Source organism: Ambystoma mexicanum, chromosome 1q (genome assembly GCF_040938575.1).
Source record: "Ambystoma mexicanum isolate Mex_15411 chromosome 1q, UKY_AmexF1_1, whole genome shotgun sequence".
Taxonomy (NCBI): domain Eukaryota; kingdom Metazoa; phylum Chordata; class Amphibia; order Caudata; family Ambystomatidae; genus Ambystoma; species Ambystoma mexicanum.
Window position 1 is genome coordinate 984791102 of NC_090922.1, and position 19260 is coordinate 984810361.

Here is a 19260-nt window from a genome sequence, read left to right on the forward strand (position 1 = left end):
TCCATCTGCATTGCCAGTCAGGGCGACCTGGAAATTAAGACTATTGATTCCAGAAGAAGTGACTTGTTATTAACTTTACTTACTTCGTTCAACCTCTCTCCATTGAAGCCCATCCTAATATTTCTTTGCCTTAGTTTCAGCCCAAGTAGAAGATATCCATATATTGAATTCCCCAACCCAAGGCGATGAGGACTTGTTATTTATGTGAGTTAAACCCTTTCTTCTTTAAGAATAAACACCCTCCAACTTTTCATTTGAAATCAGGTGTCTTCTGATGCCCACTTTGTTACATAAAAAACCTGAACCGCTGGATGAATTTTGGCCAAATCTTTGTAAGTATCTTGCTTCTTTTCCAACTATAGATACTTTTGAGTTTTGGCACAAATCTTTCAGCTATTTAATTAAAATCTGGCAAAAAGTGGCCAAAAACGGAATAATTACATCTGGGTTTGCCAAGACAGTTTGAGAATGCACAGGGGCAATTTAGGATCCTAACTGTCCAATACGCATTTGTCGAACTGCAAAATGTCTGTGAAGCTTACTATGGGGAAACGTGACTGGCTAGTTGAAACATAGCCAAACTGATTGGACCAAATGTCCAAGCCTCAAACCAATCGGCAGCCATTGTTATGCACTATGCTGCAAAGATTTGGGAAAGGGGCAGATTGCAGCCCGCTGGGATCCCCAACACCCTAGGAGGGTGGGCTTCAGGCCTGCCCTCTGGCCACTCCGGCTGGATTGGGAGGCCCTGGCGGTGCCCTCTTATACCGTAGGCAAGGTTCCCATTACGCAAGGCCAATGCCAGGTTCTGGCACGATTGGATTGACAGACGTCACAGTGTATCTAATCCCACCACTGCCCACCAGTGTGATGAAATTACTACTTCTCTCAGGCATACTGGGATGAGTAGCAGCTAAACTGTCTACTCAGCCTCGTACTACTAAACCAGAAGTGACCCCAATCATAAAGGTGAAACAGGCAGAGCCAGAAAGGTATACCTCCTTCACATCTTTTGATAGCACAAGCCGTGGGTAGGCTATACCTTCAGGCGGGGGTAAGCTAATAAACGTAGCAACCAAAACAGTGTTACCTGGGTGCAAAATGTGCACTCGCTACTAACCTTTGGCTAGCAATATTTGACGCTTGACGAGTAAGAAATGATGTGTTCTGTGTATTGATAGAATTTTTGTGGCGAGTCAATTTTTGTGGCCGGCTAGTAGCTGGCAACTTGAAGTTTTGACTGTTCGTACAATGGTTCCAAAATTAAAGAATAACCAATCAATGTTCTATAAAACGGAAGAACCTTTAATAAAACAATCAATGTAAACGAACTAGCTAAAATGCTATGCCTGTTAAAGAAATATAGAGAAAGCAGAACTTAGTGTGAAATAGGCACTCTGGGTTGATAAGCAGGGGTGTTCAGGCAAAGATTTCTGCAACTGCCAATGTTTAAGGATATGTTCTTGTAGCACAAGGTAAAGAAGGGGGCTTAAAAGTCACTATGGTGCCAAAAAGCAGACTACAGTGTTTGGGCCTCTTCAAAGAACTTTTAAGACTTGTCTCTGGTGCTCTACAATGTCAAGCTTGGGGTCAAAGCACTTTAGCTGGTCAAGCTGATGTGGAGACTTTCGTGTCAATGCAATCCTAATGGCGGTTGGTGTCAAGTCAGTTAAAAGGTGAGAGCTTACAATGAGTCAAGTCCATGAGTCCATATTGGATGATGGCTTCCAACTATTCGGGCGGTGGTGATTTGGTGGCAAGATGATGGCTCTGCTGGGTCGAGTCTACATGAGAGACGAGTACGTTTGATGACTTCCTACAGTTGAGTGGGCGCTCATGTCAGTTGCTCCCACTATGTCGAGCTATGTCGAGCCTGCAATCAAGTTGAGACAAATCAGATCACTCCAATGAGTTGAGACAGTATCTGGATGGCACAAAGTGTAGCAAGCAGTTTGAGGTTTGCATAGAGTGAAAAAGAAGCACTGTGGGCTCTTTGGTGGCTCAAAGGGTGTTGAGTGTGGTCGATATAGCTCGAACATCTCCTGAGATGCTGAAACAGGATTCCAGCTGATTCTGGGGCGCTTGCAGGCCCAATACAGGCTCTCTGTGAAATGTTGAGTCTTTCAGTTCTGCATTTCCACTCGAGGGAGGTGTTTGGCACTTAGAGGGGCTTCTTGACCTCAAGTACCTGGTTCCAGGGTCACTGCCAGCAGGGCAAACTTGGTCACCAGCAGTTCCGCCCACTGTTCCCTAGTGATGCTTAGGGGACAGAGCTCGGCTATGCTTTTTGTCTTCACCTCCCTAGCAGAGGACTTTGGGATAGGCTGCATCATAAACAGTGGTTTATGGAATCCTTTTTGTCTTGAGAGTTCAAAGATGACTCAAAGAAGGAGGGGCTTATGTAGGCAAGATGTCACAGGAGATTGGTCCCAAGCAAACCTGCTGTAAGTGGTTCAATCAAGGCTACTGTAACAAGTGCCCTTAGCCTTCTGACATCATACCCAGAGTGCCTTATACAGCAAGACATGGGGAGACAGGAAGTGATAGAGAGCACTACTGAAACCAAGATGGTGTAGACCTTCTCTCAACCCATCTCTCCCTTCTGGGTACTCTGGTGTGAGTGTGGCTTTGTTCTGTCAGATCTGCCTTTGAAATACTGATTCCCAGGAAATATCCTGGAGTGGGTTCATATGCCCCGATAGGAAGGTGCTGCTGCAAGAGGATTAAAAGGCAGTAGCATGGCTATAATCGCACATGACAGCTGTGGAGACAGTCAGTCCTGACACCAATACACATCACTCCTTCCATAGCTGGGCCCTGCTCACAGAGCCAACACTGGCATAATATCAGAGTGCTGTGGCTGTATAATTGTATGATCCTAGCAGCCACCATCAAGGCTTATATTTACAGGTGTACATGCCAACAGGCTGACTAGATTACACAATCGTAATTTAGATCAAAGGTGAAGAGAGTTAAAAAGCCACCTCTGCCTGTGGGAACTTTGTGTTGCAGCAGCTGTCATGAAAGAACATGCGGCCTGTGAACCTGACCTGTGCCACTGTAGGGCTGGTGCTGAGTGCCAGTAGGCTGCATCATTTTTATTGCTGCCATTTTAACAGTTAGCTGTAGTGCTCCTGGCCTTCAGTCTTTTGCCTGTCACTGTCCGACTTGATATCTATTTTAAAGCACCTAAAATCGAGTTGATTGTTTATCTGTTTATCAACTGCATTTTACTTGTATTGTTCCTGTTCTTGCGCGATTTGCACACTGCAGATCTGAACTACATTTCCCAGCTGTTTGTAGTTCCGGCACGCATTTTTCCAGCCCCAAGGTGCGTTCAGAACAAGCCGTTTAGTGCTGGTTTGTGTCTGCTTCTGGGAGCTACTACGCATGAATTGTTACACAGGTATTCTATCCTGGTTCTTACTATATCCAATATTCACGAGATCTTGTTGGGCATGCGCAATGCCCCACGACCAGCTTATATTCATAAAGATGGGGCCTTTTTTTCAAAATATAACGCAATATTAAATTTGTTTACTGAGCCTTCCGAAGCTAACGACCCAAGCATTCCTGATATCGCTGCTACTGACCCATCTCCCGTAACTTCTCTGAGTAAACCACTTAATGACATACCTCATTCTGACCTGTCACCTCCTCATGTGCAGCTTGTAGCTACTCCCGCACCACTATCTATCTCAGGGGACATTGCTAATTTCGTTCAATCGTCTGACAACTTACAGTCTCCCTCAACGGATCTGCCTCTTAATTCCACTGTCTACGCTTCACCATCCTCTTGTACTTATCCCCCACTACATACAATAGATTTGCAAATAGCTAGTACACAAGGTAAGGGAGGCTCTGCTTCTCACTTCTAAACACCCGCTCGTTACTTAAGCACGGTGCAGAGGTCTTGGATTCCATCACTCATAGGGGATGTGATGTTATGGCCATCACTGAATCCTGGCTTTCTCCCGATACCCCCAGTTCTGCAACCTTAGCGTTACCTACTAGGTTCTCGATATACAGATCAGACCGTATGGAGCGTCATGTGGGTGGAGTTGCCATACTGGCTTCCGATCACTTGAAACTTCATCTCAACCATCTTGATTCCTTGGATAGTTGTGAAAGCATACTAGCCAAAATTAAACTTCATGATAATTATTCCTTAACTATAATACTTGTGTATCGTCCCCCCTCTTTAACACTAGCCTTTGAAGAACAACTAATCAGTCTGATCAATAAAACAGCCAAGGCCAAAACTCCAATGATTGTCCTTGGAGAATTTAACTACTGGGCTGATGATCCCAAGGACACCATGGATGTTTCCTTGCTTGCTACTCTTAAATCCATGGGCTTTACTCAGCATGTATCCGTGCCTACACATAAGGCTGGTCACACTCTCGATTGGGTACTGGCCCGTAATATCTCCATATCTGACATGGACATTGATCATTGCCCTCTATACTTTCCCAGCAGGTGATTCCTCAACAACATGTTCTTGCAAGAAATTTCAAGAAACTCTCCCCTCAACTCCTCTCATCTCACTTGTTATGCCACCTTCATTCAGCTTATTCCTTCACTAATTCCAATGATCTCCCCAATCACCTCACCAATACGATTAATCACAATAATGACACCCTGGTACCAAAAAAAACACTGAGGAGAGCTGGATGCGGACACAGCCAAGCAGGTCTAGGCTAAGAGACATTTGGGACTCACTTCAACAGTATCTCTCCCCCATCTGAGGACTCTTGGGAAGAGACTGATACACCGCCCCCCGTCTCCACCTTGCTGCTCAGTGACATTGCATAGGGAATACACGGTTAACCAGATGCCTACTGCTCATACATGTTTCTACTTTATTGTGTGTCTCTGGATGGTTCACATAGCAAATGTAAATGTACTACAAATGTTTTGTGATGTGTAACGTCAAGAGTGTTCTCTGTTGTAACGCCAAGCTAAATGCTAAATAAAGTTTATAAACAAAAGAAATTCTTGGGCATTAAACCACCATCGACTCACAGCGTAATCATATGTCTATTACTATTTCTGACCATCCCAAGTCACCAGACATGCTAGTATATACCACTGATAAAGACTGATAAGATTTTAAGACCATGTCAGAGAAACAGATATGTGGAATCGTGGCAAAAATGAAAGCCACTTCTTGACAATGACTGCCCATCCAGGCTCTTCAAGGACTGCATTGAGACACTGTCACCGTGGGTTACCCACCTTGTTAATATGTCCTTCAAGGAAGCCAATGTACCCCTATTACTTAAGGAGTCATGGGTAACTTCCCTACTAAAGAAGAGTACCTTGGACTCCCATGATCCGACAATGTATCCACCTATCATTAACGTTCCATTTTTGCTAAGAATTCTGGACCGAATGGCCTGCATACAACTTCAGGAGCATCTGGAGACCAATCGGTTGTCCAACCCAAGGCAAATCGGGCTTTCGGGCCAAACATGGTACCGAAACTTCACTTCTCGACCTCCAGTAAAATGCACCTGGTATTGCTGATATGGGCAGACCAGCCTTGCTCATGTTACTTGATCTTTCCGCTGCATTTGATCTGATTGACCACTCACTGTTGATCAAAAGACTGGTCGATCAGGCTCAATTCTCCTCCATGGCCTCTCAATGGATCAATTCCTTTTTGGGCCCTAGATTTGCACGGGTGCAAGCTCCCACCCTACGCTTTTTACATACAGTGTCCTGCAGGGCTCATGTATTTCACCCACACTGTTCAACGTATAGACTAAGCCTCTTCTCACACTTCTTGAGGACCTGCATGTACTATTTATCAACTACGTAGATGATACTCAGGTCATCATTGAACTATTGGGAAATTACGTTGAGCACTCTAATACCATTAACCCCATCTACAGGCCTATACAGCTCTGGCTGGCCTCCAATTCACTTGCCCTGAATGCCGGAATAACCAAACTCCTCATCTTCGCTTCCGGTTACAAGTTCAAAACTCCAAGCCCTGACTACACCACCTTCACTGTGGCCGATATTAAGATCAAAGTGGCTAATACAGTCAAGACTCTGGGCATAATACTAGATGCTGAACTCTCTATGGAGCCACAAGTTGCCCAAATTAAAGTGTCATCTGGCTATATTGCAAACCTTCTTAGCCACATCCGTCCCTACATTTTGATTCAAAATAGATCCCTGCTTGCCACAGTCTTGATTAATGCGTGCCATGATTATGGCAACAGCCTCTTAGCAGGTACTACTAAATCAAACCTCCATATTCTACAGGTGACAGAATAACGTAGTCAGAGCCATCTTTGGAATGTCTCGCAGAGACCACATTTTAGTTGCTAGATGGGAACTTCATTGGCTTCCCGTTAAACAGTCTATTATGCACAACATTTTGTCCCTTACTTACAAGGGCTGTAACACGGACGCCCCACAGTATTTGTCTAACCGGTTAACTGCAAGTAGAGCGGTTCACGCATTGCGCTCCCATGAACCCACCAAACTCATCCAACCGAGATTTAAACTGTTCAGTTTTGAGTTTTGATGTCCAAGCTCTGCAGGCATGGAATCTGCTACCCATTCATCTTAGGAAAATGAACTCCCTTTTAGAGTTCAAGAGGGGAGTCAAGACTCACCTTTTCAACCTTGATCCATACTGATGCGTCTACCCTTGACTCCCACCTCAGGATCTGTCTGTGTGTTATGTGTATTGTTGATTGTGCGCCTTGAGGAATACGGGTGATTTAGCGTGTTACAACAATTAAATCAAATCAGCAAAGGCACATGTATGCACTACAATTTTGCAAAAAAGATATAGACACTATTACAATGATATACAATCACTTATAAACGTATACTAAAATGTAGAGAACAATTTGCAAAGGGAGTAGATACAACACCATATCTTCTACCTGACAGGCTACACAATTGTGTAATTGTCAGTTCACAAGTATGATTAAAATATTTGAATGTGGAGACATTAAGTTGGAGTTATTAGGTCATACCAATAGCAATAGCTGGAAGGTAATCCATATTATTAAGTGCACATGTAATTCAATCTATGAGGGGAAAAACGATTAGACAGTGAAACAATGGATCACAGACCATCGATCTTGCATCCGGAATCAGGTAGCAGATCAGACCTTAGAGGAATATTATAAGAGATTCCATCACACTCATAAAGAAATAGAATAGTTTGTCTGCCAACAGATTGAAAAGCAGTTGAGGGGTTGGGATCTGGAACGTAATTTGATCAAATTATAACAAAAATGGATAACCTGTTTAAATAGTGTGACGAATGGTCTGAACATTTGCATAGAATGCAACAACTTGGTATAACTATCATATAAAAGTATGATTATACAACTTTGGGTCTTGGCTCCATTATATTCATGTCACATTGATGAGATACAATTTACACCAACGATGAAGTCATGTTTGACGATCTACATAACCTGGTCAACACAGTTTAGTTGTTGACAGACCTCTGGAAATGGTGGCGGCAGTGCCCCAGATAAGATTTTGAGGTGGGAGTATTTTACTCCCCATTTTTAAACTTTGAGAGTAAATGTGATTTCAAGAGAGTAAAAATTACTTTTCTCCTTTGCAAGAGAGTAAAACGTATGTAACATCCAGCCAAGGTGTGCAAAAACTGTATGAAAATCATTACTTTACGGTAGCTTTCTGCATTGTGACAGAATACACTTTTCATTATTTCTCTAAGGTCTGGCCATTTGATCTCTCCTGTATATATTTAAATGTTGAAAACACAAAAACCTAGCCAATTACATAGTAAAGCAAACATGAATTGTATTGTGTGTTTTGGGGTTCGATAGCAGAATTGTCTTTTGATGTTTAATGAAAGTCGTAATTTCCTGGAGCTATTAATACCTAATGGTATGCCACAATGTTATGATACAACAGTGCAAAGAGGCAAGGACTCCATGCTAAATTCTACATCTAATCTCATGGTCAAATAGTTATTTATATAGCGCTTTTGGCAAAGCACTGTACATAGAACATATTTATCACAATTATCACCAAACAAAGGTCGGTACTCCTTTATCGACCTTGAAAGGAGATAAAAGGCTGAGATGGCCTTGCCAGGATTCGAACCTGCAACCTACTGATCAAAGATCGCAGCAACGAGCTCTCAACCGACTGAGCTATTTTATTGGCTAACATCCTTTAGAGGTCGGTAAACTCAGTAACGATTGAGGTATAATAAACACAGTGCCTAGAAGTTGGACGAACCATGTATGAAGCACTACATAAAAAAAATACCTATCTGTATTATCACAGGGATAGGTTTTTCTGAGTTCCTATTTCTATTACAAATATAACTTTCTTTTGTTTGTTTGTTTTTGAACAGCGCTTGCACTTCCTGGAGAGTCTGGTTTTGGATGTTTTAATTGTAGTCTTGAAGATCTGAGAGGCTAGAACACCTGTGGTTGGTGTAATGACAATCACTCACCTGAAACATTGACTCTGCTGCTACTGACCATTTATAGAAATGTACCCCATTGACTGCAAGGTTGAATGGATGTAAACTAGACCGTGCATACTCATAATTTTACACAGTTTTTATAATTAGAGTGTAAATTAAATTATAAGTAAAAATTATCTGCCTCCGCCTGATTATGCACACAGCGCAGAAACTCCGAAAAATACAATTGTGCCATACTGGTTTGCTTTCACTGGGAAAAAAAGCATAATTTGTTACAAAGATGTATTCTCAATTGCAACTTAGTTTTCCATCTTATTAATTATACAATCCTAAAATGCTCCTAAAATAAATATGCACAGTGCTTCTGTTTGCTCCATGAGCATCAGCACAGCAGAAGTTGAATAGAAAGAAATCATTCCTTTTTATCACAGTGTACCGTTTCTTTTTTTGAAAGGCTTCAGAGAAATACATTCTGTTTCAGAGGCTTTTATCCATCACTTGCAATTACATCCATGTAGACAAAAATCAATAGAAGCGTTATGGTTTCAAGTAACCTGACCTTTGCACTGCCCTCTGCTCTAAACTTGTGTGTAAATGTACACATGAAAATAATAAAGCTGTCGTATTTTCAAGATTTTCATGCGTAAAAAGGCCTGTACGCACCTTATCTGGAGGCCTGAGTGGCGGTTAAACTAATGAACTCACCACTATTGTAACAAGGCCTCAAGAGTTAGTTGCTTGCTTGCACCATCTAGCTGTTGACAGACCTCTGTAAATGGTGGCAATCTAACCAATGAAATTCCACTATTACAAAGAGGCCTGAAGAGTTACAAATTGGTAGCTTGCTTGTATCCTACCTTACCTGTGAGTTAGTGTATTAGTGAAGAGATTCTAAATGGAGGGGGGTTCACCACATGTGACTAAAGACAGCCATTAAGGGCTTTTAAAGCAAGAGAATGAACACTTGGTGATGTTTAATACATGAATCGCTGAGAAGAAATGAAGGTCTCTAAGGCAGGGTCGGATTGGCTGCTGGGCCTTTTGGCCCGTGGCCGGGCCGAAATCATCCCTGGGGATTGGGGTCCGGTTTCTGGCCATGCCTGGGCCGGTTTGGGGAAAAGAAATGAAATAAAATATTTTGTTTTTGAAATTTTTTTTTTTTTCAAAAAGCCTTTCATCCTTCTTAGGTCAATAAATGAGTACCAACACATGTTGGATGATATTGTATGCATATTTTTCCTATGAAAAAAGAGGTTAAGCGTAAGTGCTATACAATAACATAATCATTTGGCCTTGGACTTCTCCTTGGATTCACAGTAATTTGACACCATGGATCTATGCACATACATATGGTGATCCATTCTTGTATGAAATGTATAGCACATTAGTGAAATCATAACCATATTTTTCGTAGTGTACTTAGAAACAATGCTATTTGATGCCACTTCCTGTTTGGTCAAGGGTTGAATGGTTGTGTTTCATCGCTTCCCGGGATGTCACTCTGGGGTGGGGTCAAATGTCATCACTTCTGGTGATGTCATCAGAGGTCAAGGGTCATGAGGCAAGGGGTGTGCCACTTTTTTTTTGGGTAACCGGGCCTATTTCTTGTCCCAGTCGACCCTGCTCTAAAGTCAGTTGAGTTTAATCTAATTTAATGAAATATCACTGTAATCTTATAATGTATAAAAACCCTATTAACTAGGGGTTTCAATTGATTTATTTTGTTTTCGGTGGTAAGTGCTATTTAGCGTTGATAGTGGTTGGACATTTTGATAGGCACGTTTTTACCAACCTACCGCATTCAAGGTTGTTGAGGTATTAGGTGTTTTGATGAATGATTATGTACTATGGACTAGAGGGATTATAATAGATATTTCGCATTAATGACTGCGATATGGCTCTCTCAAAGAATAACATCATAAAGGAAGAAAAAAGTTGAGTTCTCAATTACTACTCAGTGAGTGTGATTCATTTCTTAGAATGAATTCAGGTCTTAAAACTAAACAATGGGGGTGAGCTTGAGTAGCAATTAGTATGTTTATTTTATTTTAGACTTGCTCTCAAATGGAATTGACTATATGGGACTCATTGAGTGCAGGGAAGTTAATTAAGTCCTGATGAAGGCCATACAAAACAAGAGGGCAGTCTGAATATCTAGCTCTTGAAGGAGCTTAAACACTGTTTGTTGATATTGTAAACATCATAAAATTAATGTGATTGGATAACTGACTTTTTTCACACAATATCAATTTTGTCACATATTTGATTAGTGGGGTGATTAATTCACAGATTTTAAATTGATATTTTTACATACACATGTTTGAACCCAACTCTTTTTTATTAATTCTTTGATGTCTGCACGATTGATTTTTCATTAAAAATGCATTAAGTTAATATTTTCATATTCTTCTAAAAACTTGTATGAACGGTGTTGTGTCTACCCTCTTTACGAATTGGTTTCTAAATGACTATACATTTCTAAATGGTTGTATATCATTGTAATCCAGTCCTAGATAATGTGTCTTTTATGTGATTTACATAACTTAGTTGATCGGGACTGTGTGTCAAGCACCTCTTTTTGTACATGCACTATAACTTTGCCAAGCAGCATTTAAGAAAGGGGTGTCTGATTAGCAGACCTTCTTTTCAAAAACAGAATTACCTACATAATTATAAATTAATAAAAATAAAAAAAGCTTGATCTGTGACGACCTCACCGGATGGCCATTCTGTCACACAAACACTTCAACATTAGGGTACGTGTTCAGAAACATCAATGAGCACTAGGCCCAATATGCATTACATACTCCTAGTTCAAGCCTACATCCTATTTTATCAGAGATCTATTTGTCAAACATAAAGATCTGTGATCAGTATCATGTTACAAATTGCTGTTATATTTTATGGAAGTCCTCATTGATTTGATTCTAGTTGTGCCTTTCTCCTAGAGGCATTTATTAAGAATAGAATAGGAGTGTGCCAGATTTCCTATATTTGAATGATAACCTATCAGAAAATAATGTATATGGTTGTTTTCTGATGCTGGTGGCCTAGTAAAGGTTGCTCTTACAGCCATAATGGATCAATTTGGGGTTTTATTGTTTTGCGTTACAACCATAATGTGTCTTCCGCAAAGCTTTTTCACTGAATTTCAATGGTGTTTGAAAAGTAAACCTGCGCACAACAGAAGGTTGATGACTGGAAGGTTTTGAATGTATCATTACCACAGGGTTTGCTCTGGGCAACACTCCAAACCAACATTTTTCAGCTGGCCTACCCACCAAAGGAGCTGAACGACCATATATAAAATCAAGCTTTGTTCCACCCCAAAGGGAAGAGTCCAACCTGCACGAGACCACAAACAACCCCACATGTTTAGCTCTCATTGGGTGTCGTCAGAGGTGCAGCTTACGTCTCTAGGCCCAGCGGGCTCAGGACCTAATTCTGGGTTTACCCATCCCACTCCGGGTGACTTCAGCAAAGCAGAACGTTGATGGCTAGCTGGTGTTGAGTTCATTTTAACCATGGTCCAATTTACCAATGCACGGAGATGGGCTAAAGAATGATGGTGTGGAGGTTAACCCAGAACAATTCCAGTGGTTAAAATGAATTCATAATCATGAACCGATCACATTTTTTAATTGTAGTTTGTCTCCCCAAGTGAGAGAGGGTGTTGCCAGACGTAGATCCCTTGCTCAATGTACCATATGGAACAAAGCTGCACCTCATTGATAAGGCCTAACAAAGCCCAAACATGCATGTGTAGGTTTGTGTTTCTGTGCAGGGGGGACGTGGTCTAGCAGTTCGGGATGGACTTCTCCCATTAGAAGCAGGACCAAGACTGATTTGCATATGGCTGGTGCCATTCTGCAATGGCACAGAAGGGCTAAAAAAAATAGAAAGGTGCCGAGTGTAGCCTGAGCAATGGCAGTGAATAAGATACATTTCTAAACTTCCACTATTCATATTGTTGGGTTGGAAAGTAAACCTAACCATAACATCCTTTTAAGAAAGTGTTTTCATTGAACATAGGCAAATCTTACACCATCGAAGTTATGGTAGGAGAGTAGAATAGCACGGTTCAGCTAACAAGCCCAACCCACTGCTGCACGCATCACCCAGTTCAGAGACATTGAGAAATGCATTGTGGTTATGCAAATAAGCCAAAAACATTTATTTTTGCTCCCTGTAAGATTGCCTTATAGAGCAACACTATTTTATATATAGTTTTATCAAACCAGGACAGACAGAGCTAAAGGATGCAGATCACCATAAAGTGGTTTAGCCTCATATGAAACAATGAGCGGACATGTCTCGAGAGTACGAAAGGCACAGAGCAGGGGATTTGCTAGGTCTGGAAAAGACCCGGGGCTACGCTAATGTCAGAACTGTCGGGACTGGGGGCTAGCTAGCTTTTTGGTTGTAGCTCCTGAGATTCTACCCGGGGCTACAACTAAAAGACCAGGGGCCATAGCCCCCTTAGCCCCTCCCCCGCCCCCTAGCAACGCCTCTGGCACAGAGGCTGCAACATGTCTAAAGAGTCGCTTAGGGAAATTGTTTCAGATGTTAGTAAAATGGGCGAGTCTTTGTAAATGTACTGAAGCATTCTTGCTAGGGCTGCAGGCAAGGAAACGGGTCTGGCTGGATTTTCAGCAAGCCAGTCATGGGTGGGGAGTGAGATCTGTACAGCATAAAAGCAGGTAAATGCCGGCCTTCAAAATAACACACATAGGATCTTGAGCTATTTTTATTTTTACATCCTTTTCAATGTTTTACTTCTAGGCACTGCTTCCATGTTATGCTCTTGCTTTAATAAACATTATAGGCACATGACTGCATATCACAGAGGCGAGTGAACGGAGGTCCAGGTGTATCTGTAATAAATGTATTGTAAGTGTTCATATGGCTCCGAAGATTAAGTCAAAAGCACTGGCAGTCTGCTGATTGCATTTCTTTTTTAGGAGACAGGTTTTGAAACAAACCAAGAGCTGGCTTGCATCTTCCCACGTGAAGAGATAATCGAAAGGAAATTGCAGAGCATCCAATTACTGAAAGTTCTAAGAAACAAACAAATGAAGCACCGCTGTATGAACCTGGTTGGACAATGTATGGGAAATAATATGAAAACCATGGAAAGCAAGAGACGCGCTCAACCTCATAACGCAAATATGCATTCAGCACCTGCACACACCCTCATGCTAGGCGTGGCTGAAGATGTGTGGGAGCCCATTGCAACATCATATTTGTGCCCCGCCCCCCTTGCTTGGACGGAAACAGCCTGAGGCAACTGTGCGGTGCATACACTATACTGGATAAAAAGAAATGCAGCCAGGGGTTAAAAACCGCCAATTATCCCAACCCAGCCTGCATGGAGATGAAACATATTAAATACCCATACATCTTTCTTTGTCAACAAGTGGCGGAACCAGTGTTTACAGGCACGAGGTGATAACACTTCTGTATACCCTGAAGTGCCAGCTGGAAGGTCTCCAGCAAACGCAGCTTGAAAGGCGGGCGTTGCAAAGCGCACATTTAAAGCCCCGGAATTTAAGTCATCTAAAAAGGAATATGTTGCTGTTATAAGACTGCTGATTGGCAACATGGGGGCATTTGCTGCCGGGGGCCCTCCTAAGGCCCCTTTCAACTATAAAGATTGAAATGCCCTGATGCGTCCCTACCTCCGACTGTGCATAACCTTACACATTGTACATAAACATCCATCCATACATAATATTATGCGTATTGACTTGTTGACTGATCTTATGACCCCAATAGCTTAAAAACGCACACCGTGCGACTGTACTGCCCCAATGTCCTTTGGCGGAGTCATCTCCTAAAAACGTGGATGATTGTAAACCAACCATCATTTAAACCAATGTTATTTACCCAAAGTGCTTTGAAAGATACGTTCATTTTGGTTTTGAAAGGTTTACAGATATGTATTTTCCAAGTGAGTATATACTTCGTTTTAGCTGGAGGTGGCTTCGTTTAAAGTTGGCTTCCAAGTGCAGAACTTTTCACCACTGTTCCAAAGCATGTAACCGGAGTCAGACCCCGATCGACTCGCTACAGACCCTACAATTTGAGTGCACGTTTTAGAGCTGATGGCTAAATGCCGCAGCCAACTAGTTTCACACATTCTTTTATCATAACATAAGTATCACGATGCTGTCAAAATAGCCATATGAACATCGATTATCGAGAAAGAGAATCCTTATTGTATTTGGGGTAGACACGCCTGAAACCGAGAGGGACACGTTAAAGGGTGTGATTCTCTAATTATACAAGACCAGCCTTCCTCCAACCCTTTAACGCTGACGGAGCTGAGGCGGTTGTTATATTTGAACATATGGCATAGGTGTAAAACAGAAACGCCTTAACCGTTTATAAAACAAAGAATCCCCTTACTTCTCCTAAATGCACCTCTTCTCCGTTCAGTCTCGGCGCTCAAAAGTAACCAGGAATAGAAAGTTGCATGAAAGGAGGGGCGTGACGTGGCCTGGAACCAGGAATAGAAAGTGGCATGAAAGGAGGGGCGTGATGTGGTCTGGAAATCACAGTCTGCCTGACAAATATTAACCGTTTGTTGGAACAAGAGTGCGTCAGAATTATGTATGGTCATCTTTATGAAGGCATTAACACAGAGGCAGATCTACTGGTAATTAACCTGAGTAATATTTTACCAGCGCTCCAAGATCCCTGTAGTGTAATATGGAGGCGTGCGTTTATCTGCTGCAACAGGTTTAACACATACTACTGGAACGATTTACAAGGAGCAGTTATTTCACTGCTCGAATGTTCAATTAAATGGTAAGTCAGGTAGTATCGAATGGCCTTTGGTGTGCAAAACATCTCTCACACTGTATGAGCGCATGTGTTGTATGGTATCCTCAGTGGTGGAAATGGAAAAATGTTGGTGGGGGATGAGGGCCGGGGTGGAGTTTGGGGGGGGTGTTGTCTGAGGAAGCAGGGCTTAGAAGGGGCGCTGCTGGCAGTTGACCTCTGATCAAAGGAAATGTCCAAAATAATAGTTTAAACGGCAATGAAGATTACCCCTGCTATCTGCGCAGGGAGTATTAATTCTATTAAAGACTAGGAGGTGAGCATTATGCTTCAACTTCATTTATTACTACTCTTCAGCAGTTCAACAAACTTATATATAAAAACTCTGAAAAGTGCTCAACAGTAACTTTTCTTTTTCCAAACTACAAAACCCAATAGTCTCTGTAGTCCATCTCTTTTTATCCAGTCACAACCCACTTCCTGTGCCTTGACTCCTCCTATGCTTTTACTCGCTCTGAAAAGTCCATCAAAACTCCATAACTGTTCCTCGCTAACGGTGCAAAGTATTCCTTGAACTTGTCAACTCAACTGCCGGTACTCTTTCGGTCTCCTGAGCTACTCTGCTCCTCACTCTGCCTTCATCTATTCTTCTGATCTTCCCCTATGAAACATACAACGGAAGATTTTAGGGTGGTGTCTATGTAGCATACTCATTTACATAATACAATACATTCTTAGACAGTACATACTTGGGTGGGAATTTAATGCTCGCCTACTAGTCTTTAATAGAATTAATACTCCCTGCGCAGATAGCAGGGGTAATCTTCATTCTATGACAAGACTGGAGGCGAGCATTATGCTTGTTCAAAGCTTCCCCAACACAGTTTGTGCTAGACTCTGTTGGTTTAAAATAAAACTCTTTAAACGTACGATCACTCGACCAGTCTGCCGCTAGCATGATCTCTCTTAATGGTACCCCTGCCATCACGGCTCTAGAAGCCATTGCTCCTCTCACTGAATGTGCTCCATACACACCAACTTTCACACCTGCAGCTTGTATTATCTCCTTGACCCATCTTACGATGGTAACTGAAATAACTGTGTGAAAAGGCTTCCTATGCGCTATTAGCAGCTGTGTGGTACTTATTGCCCTGCTCTCTGCTGTCCTGTTTTCGTACCCTTTAATGCATCTTGCTACGCACCATTTGGTATTACTCGGAAAATAGGGGTAATGGACCATAGTCATCCCTGTCTTAGTTCTCCTGACTATAGAGAAGGGTACTCCATCCGGCCCGAAGGACCGTCTGTTAATCTCCAGAGCCTTTACGTCTGACACCCGTTTGCATGAAATTAGGCATAACAGCATTGATAGCTTCCCTGATAACTGCTTAAGGGAAAGGTACATATCTGCCGGCCAGCCCTCTAATAAACGCAGTACTGCTGACACATCCCACATTGTACTATACCTGGGCTCTGGGGGTACTCTGTATCTCGCTCCTCTGATGAGCCTCACTACTGCAGGATGTCCTCCTGCTGTGCCGCCTTCAATTGGCAGATTCCCCGCTGAGATCGCTGACCTCTACACTCCTATCGTACGGAAAGCTCTTCCTGTTCTGCAATAAATTTGCTAAGAAGTTCAGTATTTCCACTAAAGGTGCTGAAACGGGATGAACACTTCTCCCTTTGCACCAGCTTGTCCACTTTGCCCAAGCTTTGTCATAGCTCCTCCTAGTGGATGGAGCCCAGGATTCAGCGATAAGTTCTGCAGCTTGCGCCGAAATTCCTGGCAGTGCCCAATGTTTCCTGATATCCTGCACGCGGCTAGCGGGAGTGTTTTTCTCACTCTCAGAGGATGACACGACCCAGCTGGGTCCGTGAGCAGTCACTCTCCTTCGGGGAGCACTCTGGGTAGATCTATTGCTAGGTCCATCAACGTTGGGAACCACACCTGCCACTTGCACAATGGTACTACTAAAATCAACTCCGCCTTCTCCCTCCGACATTTCGCTAGAACTCTGCTCAACATCACGAAGGGAGGAAAAGCGTAATGAGGTCCTCCTGACCAATCTTGCAGGAAAGCATCGGTCCCTTGCGCTCCCGGGTCCAGCCTCCAGCTGAAGTAGTGGCTCGTCTGAGCATTGAGCCGGGACGCGAAGAGGTCCATGTGCACTGGCCCCCATCTCACGTTCAGAATCTGAAACACTGTCGGATCCAGTCTCCAGTCGCTGGAGTCTGTTAGATATCGTGAGTTCCAATCTGCCACCACGTTCAGTGTCCCCCGCAGGTACTCTGCCGTCACCGACGTCTCCGAGTGTAGGCAGAAATGCCAAAAGTCCTTCGCTAGCTCCGCCAGCATCTTGGACTTCGTCCCTCCTATGTTGTTTATGTATCGTACTGCCGATATGTTGTCCATTTTCAGCAGAACGCATGATTTTACTCTTCCTTTTGTGAATGCCTTGATCGCAAACGATCCTGCTAGGAGCTCCAGACAGTTTATGTGAAGGCGAAATTCCTCTTCGCTCCACTTGCCTCCGGTTTCCAGACTCCCACATCTGGCTCCGAGCCCCTTCGGCTGGCGTCTGATTGTATTATCAGATCCGGTCTGTCTCCGAATATGGCTCGCCCATTCCAGGCATCCATATTCTTTAACCACCATTCCAGCTCCGTAACTGATTCTTGATCCAGGGGCACTTGCTGGTGATACCTCAAGCCCTGCTGTAGGTGCTCAATCTCTGCAGTGCTCGCTAGTGAAGGGGACCTGGGAATATGGCTTGAATAGATGCTGCTAGTAATCCTACTATCCTTGCCAAGGCTCTGAGCGATACTCGCTGTTTGTCCAAACACGCTCTGATTTCCCTTTTGATATCTTTTATCTTCTGAGCCAGAAGCTCTAGAGTCACCTTCCTGGTATCTAGTTCGAACCCTAGGAAGTCTAATCTGTGCGCTGGCGTGGTATCTGACTTCTCTATATTCACAAGGAACTCCAGTGATCCTAGTAAGTCCTGCACCCATCTCGTCTGGTATGCTAGTACCTCTCAATCTTCTGCTAGGAGTAAGAGGTCGTCTAGGTAGATAATCAGCCTGATACCCTTCTCCCTGATCGGCTACTGGCTTCATCAGTTTCGTGAATGCCCAGGGTGCAGATGCAAGCCCGAATGGCATTGTCTTGAATTGCCAGAATTGTCCTTGCCAATGAAAAGCTAGGAACGTTCTGTACTCCTTGAGTACTGGGACTGTAAGGTACGCGTCCTTCAAGTCTAGCCGCGTCAACCAGTCTCCCTCTCTCAGGGAGTCTCGGAGCTGATGGATGCCCTCCATCTTGAAATGTCGATATATGAACCATCCGTTCAGCTCCTTGAGATTTATAACAGGGTGCACTTTTTCTTTCCTGTGCACTAGGAACATGTTGCTCACAAACCTTGGGGTTGCTTCACATCTCTCTATAGCCCCTTTCTGGACTAACTGCGCTAGCTCGCTGTCTAGGCATTCCTGCTCTGCTTGCACTACACTCTGACTCTGTGGCCTGCTCAGCTGGACTGGGGTCTCTATGAAATCTAGCTGCAAACCTCTAACGTTTTGCAATATCGAGGAATCGCTTGAAAGCCTGCGCCAATTCTCTAAAAATATGCACGTCCTCCCTCCTACTGAGGGATACTGAATTGCTCTCACCTGGTGTAAATCCTTGTCCTCGTCCTGATCCTCTGGACCTGCGGCCTCTCGGGAATCTCCCTCTGGATGGGAAGAATGTGCCCTGCTGTTTATTTTCCCAGTATTGTGCTCTGGGATTCAGGGGTCTCCTGCCTCCCTGACTGCGACCAGCTGCGCGACCCCTGAAGCGGCCGGTCCCTTAAAAACTCTGCTTGGGAATATTTTCCGGATAGATGCCTGTGCTTTTTCTAGCGATGTGTAGGTTCCGACGAATTGGCCCATCTCCTTCCCAAAGGTTTCTCCAAAGAGGAGTCCTTGGGCTCCTTCACCTGTTTCGTAAAATGCCAGGTCGCTGAGTTTCGGGTCTATTTTCAGCAGCAGATCCC

At 43.3% G+C, this 19260-nt stretch overlaps 1 protein-coding gene across 2 annotated transcripts in view; it reads right to left on the minus strand.

Moving 5' to 3' along the window:
* LOC138539841 (interferon-induced protein 44-like) overlaps positions 1-14980 on the minus strand; it is a 354668-nt gene extending 339688 nt beyond the window's left edge. The window contains exon 1 of one of the 2 annotated variants that reach the window (XM_069641638.1): positions 14852-14980. The gene's annotated coding sequence lies outside the window, so the exon portion shown is untranslated. The remainder of the gene's footprint in view (positions 1-14851) is intronic. The other variant, XM_069641639.1, reaches the window with a different exon arrangement.
* Positions 14981-19260: the final 4280 nt, after the last annotated feature.